The sequence below is a fragment of the Elephas maximus genome, chromosome 4, assembly GCF_024166365.1.
Source record: "Elephas maximus indicus isolate mEleMax1 chromosome 4, mEleMax1 primary haplotype, whole genome shotgun sequence".
NCBI classification, from domain to species: Eukaryota; Metazoa; Chordata; class Mammalia; order Proboscidea; family Elephantidae; genus Elephas; species Elephas maximus.
This window is the reverse complement of record NC_064822.1, coordinates 120202540-120230439: the sequence shown is the minus strand read 5'-3', so window position 1 is coordinate 120230439 and position 27900 is coordinate 120202540. Positions and strand designations below refer to the sequence as shown.

Below are 27900 nucleotides of genomic sequence, written 5' to 3'. Positions count from 1 at the left end.
ACAATTGCTCATCCAAGTTCAAGTCGAAATTGAAGAAAATTAAAATAAGTCCATAAGAGCCGAAGTATAGCCTTAAATATATCCCACCTGAATTTAGGGATCATCTCAAGTATAGATTTGACACTCTGAACACTAATGACTGAAGATGAGAAGAGTTGTGGGATTACGTCAAGGGCATCGTACATGAAGAAAGCAAAAGGCATTAAAAAGACAGGAAAATATTATAATAAAATGTGCAAAGACCTAGAGATAGAAAGCTAAAAGAGAAGAACAAGTTCAACATTTCTCAAGCTGAAAAAATTGGAGGAAAATTTAAGTGAGTTTCAGTATTGAGGGATTGTATGGATTAAAAAAAAACGATGCAGGAAGTATAAAAAGAAGCTGGAAAGAATACAAAGTCATTCTGCTAAAAAGAACTGGTCGACGTTCAACCATTTCAGGAGATAGCGTACGATTAAGAATCAATAGTACTAAAGGAAGATGTCCAAGCTGCACTTAAAGCATTGGGGAAAAACAAGGTTCTAGGAATTGATGGAATATCAGTTGAGATATTTCAACAATTGAATGCAATGCTAACAGCATTCTCTCATATATGACAAGAAATTTGGATGACAACTATCTGGTCAACTGACTGGAAGAGCTCCATATTTGCCCTGTGGTGTAATGGATTAGCGTTATATGGCCTTTCTCACCATGGCTTGTAACTCCCACCAAATGATTGGGTGGGTCTATGCAAATGAGTGCTTGTGGCCCACGAAGCAGATTGGACAGCTTGCTAATAATGCAAATAAGGTACATAGCACTCTATGAGGGTGGGGCCTGCAAATAAGTTATACGGAACCCTAACGAGGAGATTGGTCAGTTTTATCATCTCAGTAGGTTTAAAATGAGCCATCCCAGAGGCAGATGGGGGGGCGGGTCTCGCTGCCACCAAGAGGAAGAGACTGGAGCAGAGTGCATCCTTTGGACCCAGGGTCCATGCACTGAGAACTTCCTAGACATAGGAGATAGAGCTGTAATGCCAGAGACAGCACAAGATGTTGAGAAGTGGCAAAGACAAATGGTGGCAACAGAACCAAGAGATTAGCACAAGATGGCACAGTGGGCTTCCCGGCCCATGGAGTGAGAGAACTGAGTGCCATCGGGCACAAGGCTTCTTGGCAGAGTAGGGTGCTTATTGGTTGAGCTAAAGAGCTTTGTAACCCTTCTCTGAGCAGGGCAGAGGTTGGGCCGAGGGCCAGGGAGAAGCCTGCCTGAAGGCAAGGCTGAGAAGAGGCTTTCCTGATCAAAGAACTGTATCCTGAGTTGTTCCTGATCCTGAATACAACCTGTTACTTCCCTAATAAACCCCATAACTGTGAGTATGGTCTGTGAGTTCTGTGTGGACAATGCAATGAATTATCAAACTGAGCAGAGGACTAGAGAGCGCTGTGCCAGAATTGGTAAAAAGATTGGAGAGAGAAGGTATGTCTGACCTCCAACTCATATGAAACAGCTTTGAGCTGATGCTGATGATAAATTTGTCTCCTCCTCGCAAAGTTAGAGGATGTCAGATGCCTTTACCACACTATTTTTTACAGTGCCCATTCCAAAGAAAAGTGATCAAATAGAACATGGAAATTATTGAGCAATATCACATGCAAGTGAAATTTTGCTGAAGATAATTAAAAAGTGACTGTCCCATATATTGCCAGGGACCTTTGAGAAATTCAAGCCAATTCTAAAGAGGACATGAAATGAGGGATATCACTGCCAGTGTCAGATGGGTCTTGGCTGAAAGAAGAGAATGCCAGAAAGATGTTTATGTGTGTTTTATTGTCTACACGAAGGCATTCGATTGTGTGGATTATAGCAAATTATGGATTACATTGCAAAAAAAAACAGGAATTGCAGAACAGTAAATTGTGCTCATGCAGAACCTATAAATAGATCAGGAGGCAGTTGTCTGGACAGAAAAAGGGGATACTGCATGGTTTAAACTCAGAAAAGCTATGACGCAGGGCCGTATCCCTTCACTATACTTTTTCAACATACATGCTGAGCAAATAATAAAAGAAGCTTGACTATTTTTTTTTTTATATGAAGAAGATTGTGGCATCAGTATTGGAGGAAGGTTCATTAACAACCTGTGATATCCAGATAACACAACTTTGCTTGTCTAAAGTATAGATAAATTGAAGCACTTACTGATGAAGATCAAAGACTACAGCCTTCAGTGTGGGTTACACCTCGATATAAAGAAACCAAAAATCCTCAGAACTGCACTAATTGGTAGCATTATGATAAACTGAGAAAATATTAATGTTGCCAATGATTTCATTCTTCTTGGTTCAACAATCAGTGCCCATGGAAGCAGCAGTTAATAAATCAAACAATATATTGCACTGGGCAAATGTGCTGAAAAAGATCTCTTTAAAATCTTAAAAAGCAACAATGACACTTTGATGACTAAGGCACATCTGACCCAAGCCATAGTATTTTCAATTGCCCTGAATGCATGCGAGAGCTGGACAATGAAAAAGGAACACCAAGGAATAACTGACACATTTAAATGGTGGTGTTGGCAAAAAAAAAAAAAGGACTGCCAGAAGTACAAACAAATCTGTCCTGGAGGAAGCATAGCCAGAATGCTCCTTGCACAGGAGGATGGCAAGACTTCATCTTGTCTACTTTGGAGTTGTTATCAGGAAGGACCAATCCCTGGAGGGGGACATCAAGCAGGGTAGAGTCAGACAAAAAGAAGAAAACTCTCAATAAGATGGATTGACCCAGTGGCTGCGATAATGGACTCAAACATGTCTACTATTGTGAGGATGGGGCAGGACCTGGCAACGTTTCGTTCTGCTATACATGGGATTGCTATGTGTCAGAGCTGACTCAACAGCACCTAACAACAGCAGGTGATAGGGCTGGAACAAGTGTTCCCATGTGCTGGCTGGGCCTTGCATGTTTTCAACTTCTCACTGCTGCCAAAGGATAGAGCACTCAGGGTTACTTATCAGATTGCCCAGATATTGGGCAAAAGGTGAAGTAAGAGTGGTGGGGCTTAAAAGCTGTCAGCTGTCAAATATCAAAAACATAGTCAAGTTCTTTATTACAATTCACCCTTGTTTTTCAATGACCAAAATCTACTCAGTGCAGTATGTTTCCTTTATTTGAATTTGAACTTTTTTATATAAACCATTATGGCACTCTATGAGGCCCATAGCCTGATGCTGATAAAGATGGTAAAGGATACTGTCCAAGAATGCCTTGTTCAAGAGCACAATATTGTGTATTTTGAGAAGTTAATGAATGCCTTGAATACTATCAATAATGTCTGAAGTTTGGAGGAAATGAGGAGTGTCTGGATGAGGCTTTATATAGTGTCTTTAGTATGTGTAGAGCCATGTATGATCTTGAGTCATATTTCGAGTATGTGAGAAAAGAGCTTCCTAGGGTTCTTTATCTCAATGGGGGGAACCTTGGATAAGGAATTGTTGTTACTGCCATTGGCTAGACAAGAGCCAGAACACAGGCAATGGCCCACATGAGACTGTGAAAATGTACAGATGAGGCTGACTGTTGACCAGAGCATACAGGGCTAAGGTGATGTCCAAAGTTTGGTTAATTTGCTAGACCATGGATTCCATCATTGATCAGGGACATCCAGGTTAGGAGATGAAAAACAATAGCTCTACATCACGCCCCATCTCACATGATGGTGATGCTGCCATCCATAAAGTATACAAAACCCGTTTCCTATTCACTTAGTTGATCTCAAGATGTTCCCTACTTATCCAAGGGGTCTAGGAGAGGAGTGAACCCTAATAGCACCATGGTGTTTGACAACAGACTGAGGACTGTGGAGGTCACTCCCATATAGGTGAGTACGGCAGGGACTCAGGTTTGGGTCTATCCTGTAGGTATCTTTTTCAATTTAACAGAGAGGCCTCAATGGATTTGCCAAACTAGCATGTGCTACTTTCATGACCCAAGGCATCATGATCAGGTGTGTAATGAGGTCCAAGGGGGAGAGTTCCTTGCATCAGAAGTCCATGGGCAGCTTATGGCCATCACAGTTGAGGCAGAGACTTCAGGAGATATAAGAAGGAAGTTGATAAAGCTATGTAGTAAAGGAGTCTCAGGAATGAGGAGCACAAATGAGGCTATCATCAGAGTTCGGGGCCTCCGCCATGGCAATGGTTGCTTTACAGGGTTTAAGGACCCAGAGCTTAAACTATTGTCACAGGGAGGTGCCATGGGTAACTTTCCCTTTAGCTCTGAGGGTCATGATCTTTTTTGGTGACAGAAACAGGCAGCAGCAACATCAGAAGCATTTTGTAGGGTCCAATAAGCCACTTACTTTCAGGTGTGGCCTCAGCATGCCACGTGGTAACTGTTCTTCCTTTACACATGCAACACCCGGAAGACCCAAATACTGCTAAAAGTCTCAGTTTTTCCTCTGAGTTTTGTATAGGATGGGAGTCAATTACTATTTAAGGCACATAACTAACAGTCACAGGGTAAGACTTAACCCTGAGCCTAGTGTCAGCCACAGGTTATATTGGAATCAAGACACAGGATTCAACCTGAGACACACAGGCACCTGAGCAGAAACAGACTGAAGGCCATTTTAAGAAGGGCATCAAACCTCTATTCCTGCCTTTAAGCGCCAGTTATTTAAATTTCTAGATTTGGCTGGTGAAATCGGTAACAGAGGCTCGGTAGGACTCAGCAAAGACAGTTCACCAGCAGGCAGCAGAGCCAGTTAGCAAACCAAAGTAAGAAAACAAAGACCACCGTGGTGGTGCCTATATATCCTGCTCACAGCACCAATTATTGTGACCAATTCACAGAGGTGGAACACCCCACCCAGCATTTGGTTGGAATGTTGAGCCTAATGACACCACACACAACCCAGAAGGGTGTGAAAAGTTTTATTAGTCACATAATGAGTCTTTTGGGACAGAGCAGTGTGGCTTCCGTGATGATCTGGAAAGAGACTGGTTTCTTTTTTATGATGATTAAAAACAAATCCAGTGCCATCGAGTCGATTCTGACTCATAGCGACCCTACAGGACAGAGTAGAACTGCTCCATAGAGTTTCCAGGGAGCACCTGGTGGATTCAAACTGCAGATCCTTTGGTTAGCAGTCATAGCACTTAACCACTACACCACCAGGGTTTCCTTATGATGATTAGGGGATGAGATTGGGGTAAGAGTTCCCCACACATGGACCGGGGCTTTTGTGGTTGAACTTCTCTTTCTTTTCAGCTTGCCAAGATGAGTGTGAAGGGGAATGGTGGTACCTGAAAGCTATCAGGAATCAAATATCAAAAATGGAGTCCATCTTTATTAGAGTCTCCAAACACGACATCTGGTATCTGATTATTATTCAGTTTCAATGTGAAAGAAGATTATGGTAATACTAAATATCTTTCGAGAATAAAAAAAAAATAAGGTGGGTAAAAATAAACGCATGCCTTATATAACACATTAATATTCAAATATTACAAAGGGTCAAATTTAAAATTGGGGACCATTAAAAAATGAATGTGGAGACCATTAAATGAGACTGAAACAAAATTAGAATTGTATGTGAAGGAAAGCATAATAATTTAGATCATAATGTGAAATGATACATACATGTAATTAAAGTTTCAGTTCCTTTATGAAGAATTATTTTATGGGTTGTGCCAAGCTGCATATGATAATACCTTTCAATGATCATGTAATCAGATTTAATTCTGAATAGCCTAATTTGTCTGCTTAAATTATCAAGCATTAAAACTGAATTTAAATAATTTAGTACTGAATATGTAAAATGTTAAAGAGAGGAAAACCTAGCTATTTATTTCACCACCAAGAAAGGAAAGCAGGCTGAAAGTCTAAATAAATACCCTGCAAATTCTACACTGACCAAAAGAACAATATTAGAGATAGAAATCGAAAGGTATTTTTCATCCTAGATTTAGATAACAATTTCTTAAGCAGCATGTTAGTTCCTTCTAAACATCTAAGATGTAGGAGTCATGCTTTGCACTGAATAGCCTAAATAATGTGATCATTCACAATCCAATTACCAGTAACCTTATGTTTTAAGTGCCATTTATTGCAGATAATATTCTACAAAAATGCATTACAAATTTCTCTCTCTTTGAAAAAGAAAAAAGTATTAAAGTTAGCTGCATGTCTGTATGCATAAGTCTGGGATAAATTCAGGGCAGTGGAAGGAAGAACTAAAATTCTGTGATGTGTCTTTTCACTCACACTGGCTTCCAAATAAATTTTTAGATAAATGAATTTCCATAATATTCATTACAATTATTATTATTTTTTCCTGTAATAGAGACTCCTTTAAATTGCTTCTTACTGGAGAGAAGATAACATAGGCAATTAACAAATCTATGAGAAACTACGACAGTAGAAGCTGCACCATATGCAACAGAGATCAAATATCCAAAATAGAACTTAAGAGTTTTACTAATTATAACTATATTTACATATAGTTATAAATATAATTATACTAGTTGAATAACTTATCTAAGGTCAACAGCTAATGAGTCGCAAACGTCAATCCTTGAAAGCAATAACACTAAGATGAAATTAGAATCAAGATACTAATAATGTCAACCTCTGAAGAAAAAGACACAATGTCTGCCAGAAAAAAAATTAACAATCTAATTAGAAATGTGAGTGTGTCCATGTAACTGGAGACCAGCGTAAAATCATGGTAAATAAGCTTACACAGACAAAAGCCATTGTTCATTCAGTTACTGGCTACTGAAGAAATACACTGGAAATAAAGCTAGAGGAATAATTTTGTCTCTAAAGAAGCATCCTGTCTTGCTGGGTAGGAACATTTCACTGGGTTTCCCAAAGCTTGTTTTAAACATCTCTTCTCCTCATAAAACATTTTAATATACTTCTTACTGTTTTATGCTCAAGAAATATATCAGGAAGTGCTTTTGGCTACAGTGAACAAAAATCTGATCCACAGTGACTTGAAACACAAAGACATCTGTTGATAAGTTAAAAAGTATCATGTATGTATATGTCATGTGTTTGATTGCTAAGCTATGTATTCAAGAAACTGGCCTCTTTCTGTTTCTACATTATTGGCATATCATCATTAGGATATTGGTTTTACTTTCTTAGACTTTCATTTCAAGTTTACAAAATGGTGACTTCAGCTGCTGTTGTTGTTAGATGCCATCAAGTCAGTTCTAACTCATAGTGACCCTATGCATGACAGAACGAAAACACTGCCCAGTCCTGCGCTATCCTCACAATCATTGCTATGTTTGAGCCCATCATTGTAGCCACTGTATCAATCCATCTCATTGAGGGTCTTCCTCTCTTTCACTGACCCTCTACTTTACCAAGCATGATGTCCTTCTCCAGGGACTGGTCCCTCCTGATAACATGTCCAAAGTACACGAGATGAAGTCTCACCATTCTTGCTTCCAAGAAGCATTCTGCCTGTACTTCTTCCAAGACAGATTTGTTCATTCTTCTGGCAATCCATTATGTATTCAATATTCTTCACCAACACCATAATTCAAGTGTATCAATTCTTATTCAGTCCTCCTTATTCATTGTCCAAATTTCACATGCATATGAAGTCATTGAAAATACCATGGCTTGGGTCAGGGGCACCTAGCCCTCAAAGTGACATCTTTTCTTTTAACATTTTAAGGAGGTCTTTTACAGTAGATTTGCCCAATATAAGTAACTTGTCTGATTTCTTGCTTGCTGCTTCCATGGGCATTCACTGTGGATTCAAGTAAAAGAAATCCTTGACCACTTCCATATTTTCTCCATTTATCATAATGTTGCTTATTAGACCAGTTGAAATGATTTTTGTTTTCTCTATGTTGAGGTACAATCCATGCTGAAGGCTGTAATCTTTGATCTTCACCAATAAGTGCTTTAAGCCCTCTTCACTTTCAGCAAGCAAGATTGTTTCATTGGCATATCTCAAGTAGTTAATAAGTCTTCCTCCAATCCTGGCACTGCATTCTTCTTCATATAGCCCAGCTTCTCGTATTATTTGTTAATATACAGATTGAATAAATATGGTGAAAAGATAAAACCCTGATGCTCACCCTTCCTGACTTAAACTACTCTGTATCCCCTTGTTCTGTTTGAACGACTGCCTCCTCATCTATGTATAGGTTCCTCAAGAGCACGCTTAAGTGTTCTGAAATTCCCATTCTTCACAATATTGTTAATCATTTGTTATGATCCACACAGTTGAATGCCTTTGCCAAGTTTCAGAGTCTCCTCTAACATCCATCTTGGTCTTTTCTTTCTTTCCTGTCTTTTCAGTGACCTCTTGCTTTCTTCATTGATGATGTCCTTGATGTCATTTCACAACTCATCTGGTCTGCGGACACTAGTGTTCAATGCGTCAAATCTATTCTTGAGATGGTCTCTAAATTCAGGTGGGATATACTCAAGGTCATATTTTGGCTCTCGTGGACTTCTCTGATTTTCTTCAGTTTCAGCTTGCACTTGCATATGAGCAATTGATGGTCTGTTCTACAGTCGGCCCCTGGCCTTGTTCTGACTGATGATATTGAGCTTTTCCATTGTCTCTTTCCACAGATGTAGTCAGTTTGACTCCTGTGTGTTCCATCTGGCGAGGTCCATGTGTATAGTCTCTGCTTATGTTGATGAAAGAATGTATTTGCAATGAAGAAGTCATTGGTCTTGCAAAATTCTATCATTTGATCTCCGGCATTGTTTCTATCATCAAGGCCATATCTTCTAAATACTGATCCTTCTTTTTTTCCAACTTTTGCATTCCAATCACCAGGAATTATCAATGTATCTCGATTGCATGTTCGATCAATTTCAGACTGCAGCAGCTGATAAAAATCTTCTATATCTTCATCTTTGGCCCTCGTGGTTGGTGTGTAAATTTGAATAATAGTCATATTAACTAGTCTTCCTTGTAGGCATATGGATATTATTCTATCACTGACAGTGTTGTACCTCAGGATACATCTTGAAATATTCTTTTTGATGATGAATGCAATGTCATTCCTCTTCAAGTTGTCATTCCCAGCATAGTAGACTGTATGATTGTCCAATTCAAAATGGCCAATACCAGTCCATTTCAGCTCACTAATGCCTAGGATATCGATGTTTATGGGTTCCATTTCATTTTTAACAATTTCCAAATTTCCTAGATTCATACTTCATAGATCTCAGGTTGCAATTATTAATGGATGTTTGCAACTGTTTCTTCTCATTTTGAGTCATGCCACATCAGCAAATGAAGGTCCTGAAAGCTTTACTCCAGCCACGTCATAAAGGTTGACTCTAATTTGAGGAGGTAGCTCTTTCCCAGTCATCTTTTGAGTGCCTTCCAACTTGGGGGACGCATCTTCCAGCACTGTATCGGACAATATCCCGATGCTATTCATAAGGTTTTCACTGGCTAATGCTTTTCAGAATTAGGCTGCCGGGTCCTTCTTCCTAGTCTGTCTTAGTCTGGAAGCTTAGCTGAAACCGTTCCTTCATGGGTGACCCTGCTGGTATCTGAATACTGGTGTTACACCTTCCAGCATCACAGCAACACGCAAGCCCCCACAGTACGACAAACTGACAGATATGTGGGGGACTCCAGGTCTATGAAAACTTAATTACAATACTTTGCATTGTCTTCTTGAGCCACCCTTTGAAATCTTCCTTTCAGCTCTTTTACTTCATCATTTCCTCCATTCACTTTAGCTACTCTCCATTCAAGAGCAGGTTTCAGAGTCTTTTCTGACATCTGTTTGGTCTTTTTTTTTTTGTCTTGTTTGTTACCTTTTGCTTGCTTCATGTATGATGTCCTTGATGTATGTCATCTGGTCTTCGGTCATTAGTATTCAATGTGTCAAATCTATTCTTAAAATTGTCTCTAAGGTCTTACTTTGGCTTTTGTGGACTTGTTTTAATTTTCTTCAGCTTTGAATTGAACTTGCATATGAGCACTGGATGGCGTCTTCCACATTTGGTCCCCACCCTTGTTCTGACTGATGATATTGAGCTTCTCCATCTTGTCTTTTGACAGATGTAGTTGATTTGATTCCTGTGTATTCCATCTGGCGCCATCTCCATGTATAGTCACCATTTATGTTGATGAAAAAAGGTACTTGCAATGAATAAGTCAATGATCTTGCAAAAATCTATCATGCAATCTCCTGCGTGGTTTCTATCACGAAAGCCATATTTTCCAACTAGTGATCCTTCTTGTTTCCAACTTTCACATTTCAATCACCAGTAATTATCAATGCATCCTGTTTGCATGTGCAGTCAATTTCAGACTGTCAAAGTTGGTAAAAATCTTCAATTTCTTCAATGTTGGTATTAGTGCCTGGTGGGTAAATTTGAATAATAGTCATATTAACTGGTCTTCCTTGTAGTTGTATGGCTGTTGTTCTATCACCAACAGTGTTGTATTTCAGGATAGGTCTTGAAATTTTTTTTTTTTTTTTTTTTTTGACAGTGAGTGGGACTCTGTTCCTCTTTAATTTGTCATTCCTGGCATGGTAGACCATATGACAGTCCAATTCAAAATGGCCAATACCAGTTCATTTCAAGCATTTCATTTTTGACAACTTATTAATGGATGTTTGAAGCTGTACTTCTCATTTTGTGTAGTGCCACATCAGCAAATGAAGGTACTGAAAGCTTTACTATCCACATCATTAGAGTTGACTCTACTTTGAGGAAAAAAAAAAAAAAATTTTTTTTGAGAAAGTAGCTCATATTTTAAGTGGCTTCCAACTGAAAGGCTCATCTTCCAGCACTATATCAGACAATGTTCCACTGCTATCCATAAGGTTTTCAATGGCCAGTTTTTTCAGAAGTAGATCACTAGGTCCTTCTTCCCAGTCTGTCTTAGTCTAGAAGCTTCACAGAAACCTGTCCATCATGGGTAACACTGCTGATATTTGAAAGACCAGTGGCATAGCTTCCAGCACCACAGAAACATGCAAGCCACCACTGTAGGGCAAACTTAAAATGAATGATGAGAATTCAGCTACACATATGCATTTGAGGCAGTAACAAAAAAGAGGGATCAACGCCAGTTAGACTGTCTCATTTATCAGCAAAGCCAAAGCTTTCTCAGAAGTCCCTGGCACCCACACTTTCAGTCACCATTTATTTCTTAGTTCTGGGACACATGGTCATCTCTAACTCAAGAACAGGTAGGAATCGGGGGCAGATTATGTCAACAGGCAATTTAAGCATGAGTTTACTTGCACGTACTTACTAACCAACCTGTAGTGAACAATTTCACATGGATTTTACCACATCAGTCTGTGCTCTCCCTGCTTACTGGGTAATCCATCCCTGTCAAGGATTGTAAATTCAAAAACAGGCTTCGATTCTATAGGAAGGTGCTGTGGAGTTGAGAGACAAATGCCAGGCATACCTAGAAGCAAAATCTTCAATGTGGTAAGCAAGGTAAGCATTGTGCTTACCTTGTCTATTGGATAATCCAACCCTGGTAGGAACATCACTAATAGTTGCAATTATGAAGAGAGAACTGGGTTGCAAATGGAAGTTGTGTTATCCAGCGAATGGTGTCGGTCACATCCAGCAATCTTTGATCATTAATTGTTCCTTAAGGAACTGTGAGAAAGAAGTGAGCACATCAATTTCTAGAAAGGAATATAGTTTAACAAATCACTGGCATTATATTTTGCATATTTCTGTCCTTTGTAAATTTTATTTATGTGAATCTTTTCCTGATAAAATTGACCATATTTGGGAAAAGAAAGGAAATCCTGTTTCTGCACTGCCTGGTGAAGCACTAAAGTATGGAATAGTGACTCTAATGAGACAGAGCCTCTGTGTTTCCATTCCTGAACTAAATGCCAGCACCCATAGTCTGCATCGTGCAGACAATAAACCTATTGGATGTTGAAGTGTGCTCCTTATCATTCCTTCTCCATCTTGTGTAGGTTCTGAATAAATTGAGAAATAGGCACATGCTTTAAATGAGTATATTTGTATCAGCTTTGTTAACGGTAGATCAAGGTTGAATAATTTAGCTTTCATCTGAGGATGAATTTTGGTCTTCCTATTTTTTTTCTCCAGCTCTAATTCACACATTTTTTATGGAAGATTATAGCCTTTTTAAGATTCAGCTGAACAAAGGGTTAGAGAGAGAGAAGACGGCAGAGAGAGAGATAGAACCCAGCCTGCCTTCATGGAGACATTTGATGTCTTGGGGGTTCCACAGCATCTGATGAGGTCCACCTTTGGTAATTGAGAAATAACTTATATGAGTTTCAATGAGAAGAAGAAAATTCCTCCTACCACAAAGCCTAAAAAACCCAAATATTTGCTTTTCTAGGTACCTTTGAACCTGAGGCACAAGTACTAGTTCTGGTCTCCAATAATCAGATACCTCACTCCCAAACACTGAATCAAGAACTAAAGAAGCATAAGCAGTGGGAAATCCATGATAGCAGTGTCTGTGGAATTAGTAAACCCTCCTTTGGGGCAATGATGGCAGTGGTGCCAGGATTAGGGTTCAGAATTGAGTAGCAATGGTGGCAGCAGTGCCGGCTATCAAATTAATTTTTCATCAGAGATAAGAACAATATCCTTGTTGAACTGACACTGTCACATCATTTTGGATATCGTCTTGTTTGCTACCTAATGCCCCTTAGCAAGTCACTTGGTAAAGTGTGATGCCAGGGAGGTGAGTTTGTTCTTAACTGTTTGTTTGCTTTGACTTGCTTCTCAAGCATTGTTGGTGACACTATGAAGTACACAATATTTTTCCAGTGAAACACTATTTTGCTTACACTGCTATTTTGCTTATGTTGTTAGTTGCCATCAAGTCAGCTCTGATACTGCACCCTTATGTATAAAATACAAAATGTGAATGAAACATTGCCCAGTCAGGTGCCATCTTCATGATAATTGGTATGTTTTAGTCTATCTTTGTGACTATTGTGTAATGCCTTCCAACCAATGAGGCTCATCTTCCAGCACTACATTATACAGTATTTTGTTGTGATCCACAAGGCTTCCATTGTCTAATTTTTTGAAGTAGGCTGCCAGGCCTTTCTTCCTCGTCTTAGTCTGTGAATCTCCACTGAAACGTGTCCATTACGGGTGACCTTGCTGGTATTTGAAATACCAGAGGCATAGCCTCCAGAATCATAGCAACATGCAAGCCACCTTAGCACAACAAACTATAATACAGTTGGTGGTTGCTTATATTAGCCAGGGTGAATTTCCATTGCTTGCACCTTAACTGAAGAATACTAGTAGAAAGGAACTAAGTCCTTACTCAAGTGCTCTGACCACATGCAAATAGTGTCAGAGAAAGAATCTCTTATGGGGAGGAGAGAATAAGTTGATGAAGTCGCTGGCAGAAAAATTTTCTCCAGTTCCTCAGTATAGCATAAAAAAAAAAAAACCTGCTGCTGTCGAGTCAGTTCCGGCTCATAGTGATCCTATAGGATCAAGTAGAACTGCCCCATAGGGTTTCCAAGGAGTGGCTGGTAGATTCAAACTGCCAATCATACGTTAGGAGCCAAGCTCTTAAAACACTGTGCCACCAGGGCTCCCCGTATAGCATGTTGTTGTTGTCATGTGTGGTTGAGTGGGTTCCTACTCATAGTGACTCTATGGCATAGTGGCTATGAAATGGACTCTGGACCCATAATGTCTTAGCTTGGATCTCAGCTCTGAAGTTTATTTACCCCACAACCTTGGGCAAACTATTTTTGTCCCAGATTCCTTATCTATGTTGTTGTTCTTGCTGTGTGCCATTGTAATAAGGTACATATCCCCTAGGGTTATTTTGAGGACATTTAGTTAATATACAAATATATGGATATATATCATTCATATTAAACAGCTGTAGGTATCATTGCAATTATCATTATTCCTACTCCTAGGACAGGGATGGGGTGTGGTATTAGTCCCTATTTTATGAGATGTGGTGGTAATCCAGGAAAATGCAGAAAATATCTCTCCTCTTCCGAGTGAATTAGGAATTCAGAGTAGGGTGAGGACAATGTGAGCCTGAGCAAATACTTTAAAGCAGATACCACAGACAAAGTTGAGCTCGAGTTTATACTAAGGCTGTATTTGCTTATGAGACCTTACAGTGTTTTAGAAAATCAGCAGTCAAAAACACAGTAGGCTCTTCATGATAAATTTCCACTTTAATGTTGTGCCTAGAAAGAGCCTCTAGTCGGAGTAGATGTGTTGGAGGAATTATTTCACGAGACAAAATTTAGTTCTACTCTATTTTAAAGGAATGACTAATAATACAGTACTTACAATCCAGGCCGACATATTGCTTTGCCACACATATAACAATACGGAACAAATTATATTCTGAGCCTTCCATAGTCCATTGTGTTGACTGTCCCCATGCATCGAGTAATGACACTGCATAGGGACTTACTGTAGTCAGTTGGGGCTAACGCTAAATTCCATCCACACACAAATACTTCGGCCATAGATAGAAAATAGGAAAGAAACCTGTAGTCACTAGAGACACATTTTGCAGGTTGTTGGGCAGTTTGTGAATGGAGTTTGGAATGGGAACTTCAAGCAACAAAAAGAGGGAGGTGGATGTGAGTCAGCCCTTAAAATTCCTAAACAGCAAAACCTTCCCTGGGTGAATTTTTTTTTAAAAGGATTAGCAACATAAAATACAGAAGTAAGTATATCTATTTTCATTTTCTTCACTTTCACTGTGAATAAAATACAGCTGAATTATTGAATAAAAGGGGAAAACTAATGATAAAGCAAGTTAGATGGTTTAAAATTAGAAGCTGTAGAAATATGGGAGTACAAATGTAATAAATTTATTCAAACACAGCACACAGCTATTGTTACAAATTATTAGGTAGACTGCTAAATGAACTGTTGATTACGCAGATGTGTAATTTTGGAAAAGTAATATCATGAGAAATAACATTTGCATTTTTCTGACTTCGGATTTGAAAATTCCAAATGCTCTTATGAATTAGTTTTTTTGAATCAGGTTCCATGATTTTAAGAGTAAGAAGACCAAAAAAAAGCCAATGATGTAAGCAGAGGAAACATGTACATGCGTATTTCAGAGACAGTCCACATAATCGTATTTATAGTTCTGGTGCTGTAGATTCTACTACACGGAGATTTCACATAAATCAGAGTCGAACTGTGTGTGCTCCGTAAGCGTTTTCAACGTAGGCTTTTTTGAAAGTAGACGGCCAGGACTTTCCTCGCAGGTGCCTCTGGGTGAACCTGAGCCTTCAACTTTGCAGTTAGCAGCAGAATGGCTTAACTGTTTGCTTCACCCAGGGACTTTGAACATTAGAATAATTTGTTATAAAAACTCAAATATCTAAAAATCATTCTTCAGGTCATGCTGACTTTTCAAGGGGTTCCAGTTGTGAAAATTGTCCAGCCCAAATTGTCTTTGATGGCAAAGAGATAGTCATGACAACACAGCTTTGAGAATCCAAAGAGCACATATGACCATTATGTTATTAACCTGGAGCATGGATAAATACAAGTACTCTGACTGGTGTGAAGTATACATAAAAATATAAGACTCCTTCAATTAAAAGTTAATTAATAGGAGAAACCTGACAGAAAATAAAAGTAATAAGAAAAAAATCAGGTGGTAATGCGAATTATTTATGAATTGCATCATTAAAATCAGTAGACACAGTGCTAGGTCCTTTAAGTATGTTACTTTATGATCCACATAAAATTTCTCTAAGAGCAAAGAGCCTTCTTTTACAGTTGGCCTGACACATCAAATGTATATCGTAAACATTTCTAAAAGATGACGTTATTATACCCATTGCTGTCAAGTCAATTCCAACTCATAGCGACCCTACGGGACAGAGAAGAACTGCCCCAGAGGGTTTCCAAGGAGCAGCTGGTGGATTCAAATTGCCTACCTTTTGGTTAGCACCCATAGCTCTTAACCGCTACACCACTAAGTCTCCAACATAAGTACATGCTTAAGTATTTTAAAACTCTAATTAAATCATTTGGTAGCCTTTATCCCTTCTAGATTCCTCCCTGGGTGGTACAAGGGATTAGGTGCCCATCTACTAACAAAAAGGTTGGCAGTTTGAACCCACCCAGAGACACCTCAAAAGGAAGCCTTGTCCATCTACTTTCGCAAGCTCACAGCCATTGAAAACCCTATGGAACAGTTCTACACTGAAAAACATAGGGTCGCCATGAGTCAGAATCAAGTCAACAGCAACTGGCTTGACTTTCATTCCTTCTAAAGCTCTCTCTCTGTGATATCTCCAAGGTAATCACTTAAGGCCAGATTAACTGATCATATAAGAGTCTGCCTTTGTAGCAACCGGAACCTCTCAGGATTGCCTTTTAAATCTGAAATTTTACCTTTTCTTTTTTTTTAATTGTGCTTTCAATGAAAGTTCACAATTCAAGTCAGCCTCTCATACAAAAATTTATACACACATTGTTATGTGGCCCTAGCTGCTCTCCCTGTCACAACAGCACACTCCTCCCTTCCACCTCAGATTTCCTGTGTCCATTCATACAGCTCCTGTCCCTTTTTGCCTTCTCATCTCACCTCCAGACAGGAGCTACCCATTTAATCTCATATACCTACCTCAGCTAAGAAGCACTCTCTTCACAAGTATCATTTTATGTCTTATACCTACTGCCGTTGAGTCGATTCCGTCTAATCTTTGTCTGAAGAGTTGGCTTCAGGAATGGCTTCAGTTCTGGGCTAACAGAAAGTCTAGGGGCCATGTCGCCTGAGGTCTCTCCAGTCTCAGTCAGACCATTAAGTCTGGTCTTTTTACCAGAATTTGAGGTCTGCACCCCACCTTTCTCTTGCTGTCAGGGACTCTCTGTTCTGTTCCCTGTCAGGGCTGTCATTGGTGATAGCTGGGCACCATCTAGTTCTTTTGGTCTCAGGCTGATCAAGACTCCAGTTTATGTAGCCCTTTCTGTCTCTTGGGCTCATATTTTCCTTGTGTCTTTGGTGTTTTTCATTCTCCTTTGCTCCAGGTGGGTTGCAACCAATTGATGCATTTTAGATGGCTGCTCACTAGCTTTTAAGACCCCAGATGCCACTCACCAAAATGGAATGCAAAACATTTTCTTAATAAACTTTGTTATGACAATTGACCTAGATGTTCCCTGAAACCATGGTCCCCAGACCCCCAGCCCTGTTACTCTGTCCCTTTAAGTGTTTGGTTGTATTCAGGGAACTTCTTAGCTTTTGGTTTGGTCCAGTTGTGCTAACTTTCCCTGTATTGTGTGTTGTCCTTCCCTTCACCTAAGATATTTCTTACCGACTACCTTTTTTTTTTTTTTTTACCTAGTCAGTGAATACCGCTCTCCCTCCCTCCCAACTCTCGTAACTATCAAAGAATGTTTTCTTCTGTGTTTAAACCTTCTCTTGAGTTCTTATAATAGCGGTCTCACACAATATTTGTCCTTTTGTGACTGAGTAATTTCACTCAGGGAAACCCTGGTGGTATAGTGGTTAAGAGCTACAGCTGCTAACCAAAAGGTCAGCAGTTGGAATTCACCAGGTGCTCCTTGGAAATTCTATGGGACAGTTCTACTCTGTCCTATAGGGTCACTATGAGTTGGAATTGACTCAACAGCAGCAGGTTTGGCTTTGGGGTTTTTTAATTTTACTCAACATAATACCTTCCAGACTCATCCATGTTATGAGATGTTTCACAGATTCATCATTGTTCTTTATCATTGTGTAATATTCCATTGTGTGAATAATACCACAATTTGTTTATCCACTCATCCATTGATGGGCACCTAGGTTGTTTCCATTTTTTTGCTATTGTGAACAGTGTTGCAATGAACATTGGTGTGATATATTTGTGCTGTGACGGCTCTTATTTCTCTAGGATATATTTCTAGGAATGGAATTGCTGGATCATATGATACTTCAATTTCTAGCTTTTTAAGGAACCGCCAAATTGATTTCCAAAGTGGTTGTACCATTTTACTTTCCCACCAGCAATGTATAAGTGTTCCACTCTCCACGACCTCTCCAACATTTATTATTTTGTGCTTTTTGGATTAATGCTAGCCCTGTTGGGGTGAGATGGTGTCTCACTGCAGTTTTGATTTGCATTTCTCTAATGGCTAATGATCGTGAGCATTTCCTCATGTGTCTGTTAACTACCCGAATATCTTCTTTTGTGAAATGCCTGTTCATATCCTTTGCCCATTTTTTAATTGGGTTATTTGCCTTTTTATTGTTGAGGTTTTGCAGTATCTTCGATGGCACTGGGTTTTTTTTTTTTTTTTTTGGTAGATATTAGAGATCAGACGCTGATCAGATTTGTTGTAGCCAAAAATTTTTTTCCCAGTCTGTAAGTTGTCTTTTTACTCTTTTGGTAAAGTCTTTGGATGAGCACAGGTATTTGATTTTTAGGAGCTCCCAGGTATCCAGTTTCTCTTCTGGTGTTTGCGCATTGTTAATAATGTTTTGTATATTGTTTATGCCATGTATTAGGGCTCCTAACGTTGTCCCTATTTTTTCTTCCATTATCTTTATTGTTTTAGATTTTGTATTTAGGTCTTTGATTCATTTTGAGTTAGTTTTTGTGCATGGTGTGAGGTATTGTTTGTTTCATTTTTTTGCAGATGGATATCCAGTTATGCCAGCACCATTCGTTAAAGAGACTGTCTTTTCCCCAATTAATGGAGTTTGGGCCTTTGTCAATTATCAGGTGGATGAATTTCAATCTGGATTCTCAATTCTGCTCCGTTGGTCTATGTATCTGTTGTTGTACCAGTATCAGGCTGTGGCGGAATAATACGTTCTAAAATCAGGTAGTGTGAGGCGTCCCACTTTGTTCTTCTTCTTCAGTAATCTTTTACTTATCTGGGGCTTCTTCCCTTTCCATATGAAGTTGGTGATTTGTTTTTCCATCTCACTAAAAAATGCCATTGGAATTTGGATCAGGACTGCATTCTATCTATAGACCACTTTGGGTAGGAGAAGCAGCAATCACTGAAGCCCAGACAAGGACCCAGTGCAGAGTGGGGAGGTAGCAGGTAAGTGGGAGAGAGGTCCTTCCCAAACAGGATTTTTTTTTTTAATCTGCGCAGTACATTAGATGCACGTACTTATCTTTTGCCAGTTGAGTGCCACTTTTCAATGACTCGGGAGGCTTGAGTAGACTGTCACTCAGTCTCTCCCAATGCGGAAAACATGTCCCAAACACCACTACTTGCCTCACTGTGCATGCAAGCCAATCCAGCCTGCAGGGTGCTGGTTCCCGCTGGGTCAGATCTGGTAACTCCTCTCTGCTTCTGAACCATCTCTCCATCCCTCTGCCAGTCAGTCCAATTCCTCACCTTTGCCTTTGATGCTCACAGCTCCTGGATTATGATATATAATTGATTCACTTGCTTTTGGGGGTTTTTGTTGTAAGAGAGACCACCGGAAGCATCTGACTGATCCGCCATCTTGGCCCTGCCTCTCCTATTTTTAAAATAAAATTGAAATGAAAGGAATATTCTTTTGAGTTGAGTAATAGGTGGCAGGATGGGGCAAATGTAGTCACAGAGCTACAACTCAACATAACCATATCAAATGGAAAGGATGATCAGGGAAGGAAATGAGCTTATTTTTTAATCAGCTTGTATCATTTTAGACCCTGTAAAAAAAAAATTTTTTTATGAGGTTTACAAGGAGCCCTGGTAGTGCAATGGTTAAATGCTTGGTTGCTAATGGAAAAGTCTGTGGTTGAAACCAACCAGCAGCTTCATGGGAGAAAATACATTTCCATTTGCAAACAAACAAAACAACCCAAACATATTGCTGTTGAGTCAATTCTAACTCATAGGGATCCTATAAGACAGAGCAGAACTCCTCCACAGGGTTTCCAAGGAGCAGCCGGTGGATTTGAACTGCCAGTCTTTAAGTTAGCAGTCGCAGATTGCCTTAGCTCTTACCCACTGCACCACCAGGGCTCCCATGTAGATTACAGCCTAGGAAACCCTATGGGACAGTTCTACTCTATCATATAGACTGTCCATGAATCTCAATCAACTTGATGGCACCCAACAATAACAACCTTGATAAATCATATGTTTCTCATGCTATTCCCTACTAAAATTCTAACAGTTCTTTGTTGCCCACAGGTCATTAGAAGTCACATTGAAATTTAAGGCTCTGTAAAATCTTGTCCTACTCTGTCTCACCTATTTCTCCTTCTCCACTCTCACTTGATTCAATAATGAGTCTCCCATTTCAGCTAGGCTTGGAAATTGATTCTCCTTGGACTAGTCATTTGCATTTTCGCTCTAAGATCTAGAGCAAAGAGGCTGAAGCAACATGGCATAACTGCTGATATTCAGACTCTATATTAACGAATACTGAGTTTTGCCTTGTCTCATCAAGAGATAAACCTTAAAAGGATCTATACTACGCTTTATGTTTCTTGTGATCCTCTTTCAGCAGACGATGAATAAAACATAAATAACTGATTAAATAAGTTATGCTCAACAGTTAATGATATTAAACAATTTTATCAGATACCTTAATTCCAAACCAGAAAAGATAAAGAGAAACTTCTGAGTGTTCTTCTCAGCATGTTCCCATTTGTGAAAATTTGCATATGATATATGAGATCGTAGTCTATAATTTATTGAATGTAACATAATATAGCAAAGGAGTATTTAGATAAGAATGGAAGCTGAAAATTTTTAATCCAATTTAATATATATGAACACATTTAATAATTCCATGAGTTTTTTCATATTGAGTATTAGAGCCATATAGTTATAAAATAGAATATTCAGATTAATTAAATTTTAATGTGCCTTAATATTCATGTGTGTATAATGGATTTGCTTTATGCTGTTGGAAGCATGGTTTAAAAAATTACATTGAGTAAATCGCACTATATCCAAATTAAATGCTCTATAAATATTTGGGGAAATCTCATATTTATGATTTATTTTACTAAGAATTGAAGAGTAAATTTTGAATGAATAGAACACTTCTGACTAGTTTTTACTATTTGTTATTTTTTCCTAAACATATGGTAATTATTAGAAGCTCTAAATTTGGCTTACTCTACATAGACCTCTGAATAAAATTCCAGAATGAAAACAATAGAAACAGATGTCTGGGCATATAAGAATAAGTTTTGGCAGAATATTACTCAGAGTTAAGTACATTAAAAGGGCTAAGAACAGAAACTGGAGAAAAATGAAGATCACAGCCAAGACCATGACATAAGGTAAGTATAGCAGGTACACAGATGACCAAATGCACTAAATTTTCCCTTTGGTCCTGCATGTGATCATAGGGAAAAAAAGAGTATGAAGCTGCCTTCCAAGTTGTTTCCTAACTCCTCATAACACTATAAATCAGGAATAAAATCAAGAAACCTCAAATAATTTACTTCCCTGTGTTTGTATGTTCCCTTGCTTTGATAGTTGTGCACGCACCACATTTCCAGACTACACTTCCTAACACTGTCCTTGAACCCTTCCTCAGCAGCTGGTTCACTGCTGCCCATATGCAAACTGCTCAACTTCTCACCAGTCTGACTTTGAACACCTAGTTGCTCATGTGCTAGCCCTGCTGCTTGGTTCATAGAAAGCATATATACATATTTATATTAACAAAATAATGAGATAATTGCCTACACAATTGTCGTTGTCACGTATCTATATTTTTCCCAATTGAAAAATTGAAATTGCTAAATCTGTTTTTTTTTTAATTGTACTTTAGATGAAGGTTTACAGAACAAATTAGTTTCTCATTAAACAACTAATATATATACTGTTTTGTGATATTGGTTGCCAACCCCACGAAATGTCAATGCTCTCCCCTTCTTGACCTTCGGATCCCCATTACCAGCTTTCCTGTCCTCTCCTGCCTTCTAGTCCTTGCCCCTAGGCTGGTGTGCCCACTTAGTCTCATTTTCTTTTATGGGTCTGTCTAATCTTTGTGGAGTGAACCTCAGGAGTGACTTCAGTACTGAGTTCAAAGGGCATCCAGTGACCATACTCTAGGGGTTTCTCCAGTCTCTAACAGACCAGAAGTCTGGTCTTTTTTGGTCAGTTAGAATTTTATTCTACATATTTATCCAGCTCTGTCTGAGAACCTGTATTGTGACCCCTGTCAGAGCAGTCGGTGGTGGTACCTGAGCACAATCTAGTTGTGCTGGACTCAGTCTGGTGGAGGTTGTGGTAGTTGTGGTCCATTGGGCCTTTGGACTCTTTCCCTTGTGTCCATGGTTTTCTTCACTTTCTCTTACTCCAGACAGAGTGGGACCAGTGGAGTATCTTAGATGGCTCCTCACAAGCTTTTAAGACCCTATATGCTACTCGCCAAAGTAGGATGTAGAATATTTCTTTTACAAACTATGTTCTGCCAATTGAGTTAGATATCTCCCAAGACCATGGTCTCTAGCCTCATCCCAGTAATTTGGTCCCTCAGAGAGTTTGGATGTGTCTATGGAACTTCCATGACCTTGCCTTAGTCAAGTTGTGCTCACTTCCTCAGTATTGTGTACTATCTTACCCTTCACCAGTTACCACCAAATTGCTAAATCTTGACACTACGTCTAGTCTCTCCCCACTTAAATTGTGGTTGTTCTATGAATGTATCTGCCTGTTTTTTATTATTATTTGTGCTCTAATGCCAGGACTCCCCACCTTTCCTAGTTTCCCTTCATCAAGATATGAGATTATATTGCATTCTTCATAATGACTTGGTAATATATATTTCAATCACTTTCTTAAAAACACCCATAATATAGACACTTTTTGTCTCAAGGTTTCAGGAAATACACACATATTATATACTTAGAAATGATAGTGCTATAGTCTCCAAAGAGTAAAAAAATGACCATTTTCAGAATCTGAGATGTAGGTACCACTGAATTTTCTAAATGTTCAGATGTAACTAATAATTTATGAGTTTAGCTCTTAGGAGGTATTTCCCCCATTCTGTTAACTTATTTATCTGGACTGAGAGACTATGAACATGAAGTGATAGTGAGTTAATATGTCAAAAACAATATTAATTTTTATTAAAACCAGTTGCCATCAAGTTGATTCTGACCCATGGCAACTCAATGTGCACACAGTAGAACTGTGTACTCCACAGGGTTTTTATGATTGTGATGTTTTGTAAGCAGACCACCAGACCTTTCTTCCAAAGCACATTTGGGTGGATTCAAACTGCCAGCCTTGTTAGTGCTTTACTGTTTTTGCCACCTAGGGACTCCTTAATTCTTACTACCTGAAGTTTATCCATTGAATAATTTATTTATAACAATGTTCTATATTCAGAAGAAATTATAGGATACAGTTTATTTTACCAATTTTTTTTTAGTGTAGAAGGGGATGATAGGCATATGAGTAAATGATTTTATAAAGTGTGTTACTTTCTTTATAATAAATTATTTCCAACTTACTACAATTAAAAACAAAATAGTATCAAATCTGGGAGAGATGTGTGTGTGCATGAGATGTAAGGGGCATTTTGTAATCACATAATTCTATCTAAATTTTAGAATTTAACTGGAATCACACTAAATGTCTAAGTAAATTTGAAAAACACACTTCTATGCTAATAAATTTTCTCTTCAATTATTTAAATCTATTATTTAAATTTTGAAATCAATCAACTATGCGAACAACCTAGATATCTTCAGACATTCAAGGAATCGGGAATTCTACCTTCCATTCACATTTTCTGAGAAAGTTATGTGAGAATATTTAAGCTCTGGCAAAATGAAGATGCTAGGGGAGTTGTGGGAAATAATGGGAAGATGTGGACTAAATTGGATTGGATATTAAATGTTAACCTTTGAACAGCGGAGGGGGAGGGGTGAGGTGTTTACATCCTGAGCCGTGGACTAGTGTGTAAGAAAATGCAAAACTATAGTTTCAGCTGACACATAGTTGTGAAATGAAATCAAAGATGAGACTTTGGACTCTAGTTTCTGGTAAATTATAAAGAACCTTGCATGCTGCGCTAGGGAATATGACTTGGATCTCGTGAATAAAATAATTAGATCAGCTAGCAAATAAAAGCATACATTTAATAAGAATGCTGCATATATTAAAAAATAAAAAAAAATTTTTTTTTTTTAGAGAAGAGGAAAGACAATCTAGATAGGAAACTGGGCAGATATATGCGAAACAAAACAAATGACAGATACTTAGTTCAATATGTTGTTGTTGTTGTTGTGAGGTGCCGTCGAGTTGTTTTCTACTCATAGTGACCCTATGCACAACAGAACAAAACACTGCCTGGTCCTGCACCGTCCTCGCAAGCAATTTTGTTATGCTTGAGCCCACTGTTGCAGCCACTGTGTGAATCCATCCTGTTGAGGGTAATTTCTCTTTTTCATTGGCCCTGTACTTTACCAAGCCTGATGACCTTCACTAGCAACTGATCCTTCTTGATAACATGTCCAAAGTATGTGAGACAAAGTCTTACCACCCTTGCTTCTAAGGAGCATTCTGGCTGTATTTCCTCCAAGACAGATTTGTTCATTCTTTTGGAAGTCCATGGTATATTTAATGTTCTTCGCCAACATCACAATTCAAAGGCATCAATTCTTTAGTTCAATATAAGATATAGAAATCACAGGGAATACAGATTGGTCAAACGGATGGTCTAAGTTTCTCTTAGACACTCACAAAAACAAGATATTACTGTGACTGCAAATATATATTCACATTGACTCTTAAGGATGTGAATGGGGTTGGTTTTCTTCCCTGGAGCAGGGTTTGATAGGAGGAAGGAAATAAATGAGAATGCCTTAAGGGTCTGAGAAATAAAACCAATCAAATAACAAACAACTGTAAACTAGCAGTTATAAAAGTCAGTATTATTCTCTCATAATTTTAGTCAAACCAAGTGAAAATCTTTACAGCCTTAATTAACATTAAATGTCTGCCTTTCTTTTTTTGCTAAATGACATGTAAAAATCAAAATTACTTACTGTTTCCCTGATTGTTATTAAGAATTACTTAGACATGAAAAATAAGAACTATAGTTAAATATTACTTAATACTTACCTCACTAGCATAAACAATGTGGTTTTAGTGATTAAAATAGACTAGTTTTAAATTTAAATCAGAGTTGATGCTTAGTCTTTTCCCACAAAACAAACAGCTTTTCAGTCGTAGAGATAATATGCAAAAAAGCATGTAAACATGACAGACAGTTTCTCATAACCCTGATTCAAATGTTGTTTTGAATTCATTTACTTATTCTCAGTATTTAGCTCATCTTTCCTATTCAGAATGAAGGTTAACAAGAATGATGGCACAGATGGTATCTTTTTCATCTTCACAAGTCAAAGTGATGAGCCTTATAAAAGATTGTCACAAGCTTCCTCTCACCTGTCTGGTCCCTTCTGTGCCCCCATCTGCACATAGCTAATCTGATGACTTGTACTTCCTTGACCTCTTGGAAACCAGGCTCCCAGGATCAGTTCAGAGAGGAAAAAAGTTGTAGTCTTAGATTTTATCTTTAATTGTAGGGACTTTTTTTTAGCAAATCAGCTCTATGACACAAGGTCATGGAAAGCCATATAAAATTGAATTTTTATACAGCATTCCAAATACCTTTTATTTTTATGATCAGTAGCTTTTTTAATATAGAGCCCATGTTCCTATTAAGAGTCAACACATACTATCATATCAAGCTAAGAGAATAAACCAAAAACCAAACCCACTGCTGTCGAGTCCACTCAGGCTCAAAGCAACCCTATAGGACAGAGTAGAACTGCCCCATAGAGTTTCCAAGAAGCGCCTGGCAGATTCGAACTGCTGACCTCTTGGTTAACAGCCATAGCATTTAATCACTACACCACCAGGGTTTCCAAGAGAATAAGAACCAAACAAATAGGGTGTTATGTGAACTGAAATAATCTTCCTTTTCCCTAGCCTGTTGAATAAACATAGATGCTATTACATCAACTCTCATTCCAACAGAAAAGCACTGTTAATGGGATATATCTTCGAAAGTATATAACCATCAGTACTTTTGGTTATATCAAAAAGTTTCTCATAGATTTAATAGTCGTTTTCATTACCACCAGGAATAAAGTGGTAATGAAATTAAATTTCTACAGTTTGTCCTAACTTTGAATAGATCACAGATTCCCTTCTCCAAAATTGTTCATCTTTTTTCCATATCCTTCAAGTCACTCCTTCAAACAAGCAAAGGAATGCTTTAATGGTGGAAATTAAACCAAACAAGCAACAAAAAATGAACAAAACAACCTTTCCTAGAATTCTAATTACTGTTTTGTTCCTTTCCTCAGTTTTTAAATAATGAATTTTTAAAATGTTTGTCTGCTGTTGATGCTGTTGGGTACTGCTGAGTCGATTTCAACTCATAATGACCTCGGGTGATACAGTAGAGCCCATAGTGTTTTCTACGCTAATCTTTACAGGAGCAGATCACTAGGTCTTTCATCTGTATAGTCGCTGGGTGGGCTCAAACTGCCAACCTTTCACTTAGCAGTTAAGCACCAGGGCTTTCTGTTTGTCTACTGCTGATAGCCTCCAAATATTTCTAACCCATTATACCTTTATTTGGAATCTGACTACTACATTTACCACTCATCTTGCTTCAGGGTGTACAGAACATGTCATTCGGGGTACCCGCCAGCCCCAAACCCCAATACATGTAACTAGCCACACATAGCCTCTGCTCAGCAAGTGTTCTAGATTACATTATACCCAAATTTGTCAGTTAATTGGGACTTGATCAAGAAACTAAGCCAAAAGAAGATTACTTTTAGACTGATTGGTAACCCATGAGGTTGCTTGAAGCAAAGGACCAGTGAGTCCATGAATGTGTCAACAGGGACTATGCTAATTTGCAAGATCTTCATAACTGATATTCTCCAGAAGATAAGGAGTCAAGGGGTCCATTTTGTGACATTGCTATGCACTTCTCATTGCAACATATCAGGAGCCATACGATACCTGCTGTCCCACTTTTAGTAACTGTAAGATTGATTAGTGGATTCGAGTGTCGTCAGTGGTGGCAAGAATTCTAAAGATGTTCACACAACATTCCCTTCCCCTGGTTATTCTATTAAACACTAATCCAGATACTGCTGTTAAGGGACTTCGCAGATGTAATTATAATAGGGGATTATGCTGGATTATCTGGATGAACCCAATCTAATCACTGCGCCCTTAAAAGCAGAGGAATTTCTCAGGCTGCAGTAAGAGAGATACGGCAGATGAAGCAGAAGGGAAGTCAGGACATTTGAAATAAGAGAATGAGTAGGTCTTGCATTGCTGACTTTGAAGATGGAGGAAGGCAGCCTGAGCCAAGGGATGTGGGTGACCTCTAGAGCTGTAAATGACCCCTAGTCAAAAGCCAGAAAGTAAATGGGAAGCTCAGTCCCACACAGCATAGAACTGAATTGCCAATAACATGAATACGTTTAGAAGAAGGTTCATGCCTAGAGCCTACAGAAAGAAATGCAATTCTGCTGATAACTTGATTTCTGCCTTTTGAAACTCAGAGCAAATAACTAGTTGAGCCACACTATACTTGGATTTCTGACTTACAGAACTATGAGATAATAAATTTTGCTTTTTAAAGCTACTAAATTTGTAGCAATTCATTATGGCAGCAATAAAAAAGTAATAAACAGACTTATTCCTCTTTCATAAATTTTCCCATCAGTCTTTCACCAAATATTTTTAGCATCCATTGTTGATCAGTGTCTAGATCCATCATTTCATTAGAGGTTGCAAAATAGTAATTTTTTAAAGTTCTATCATTCTTCCTGAATTTTTAACTATGATTTTTTTTTTCCTATAAAGATGAATTTCTCTCATTACCTATGGTTTACTCTGAAACACAGAGTGTACCCTAAAGTCAGATGTTGCCTAACTTCAGGGGAAGGAATG

The 27900-nt window shown here is 38.5% G+C and overlaps 1 pseudogene; it reads left to right on the top strand.

The window, feature by feature from the left end:
• The first annotated feature begins 3955 nt into the window (after positions 1 to 3955).
• Positions 3956 to 27900, top strand: part of LOC126076448 (proprotein convertase subtilisin/kexin type 5-like) — a 33073-nt pseudogene continuing 9128 nt past the window's right edge.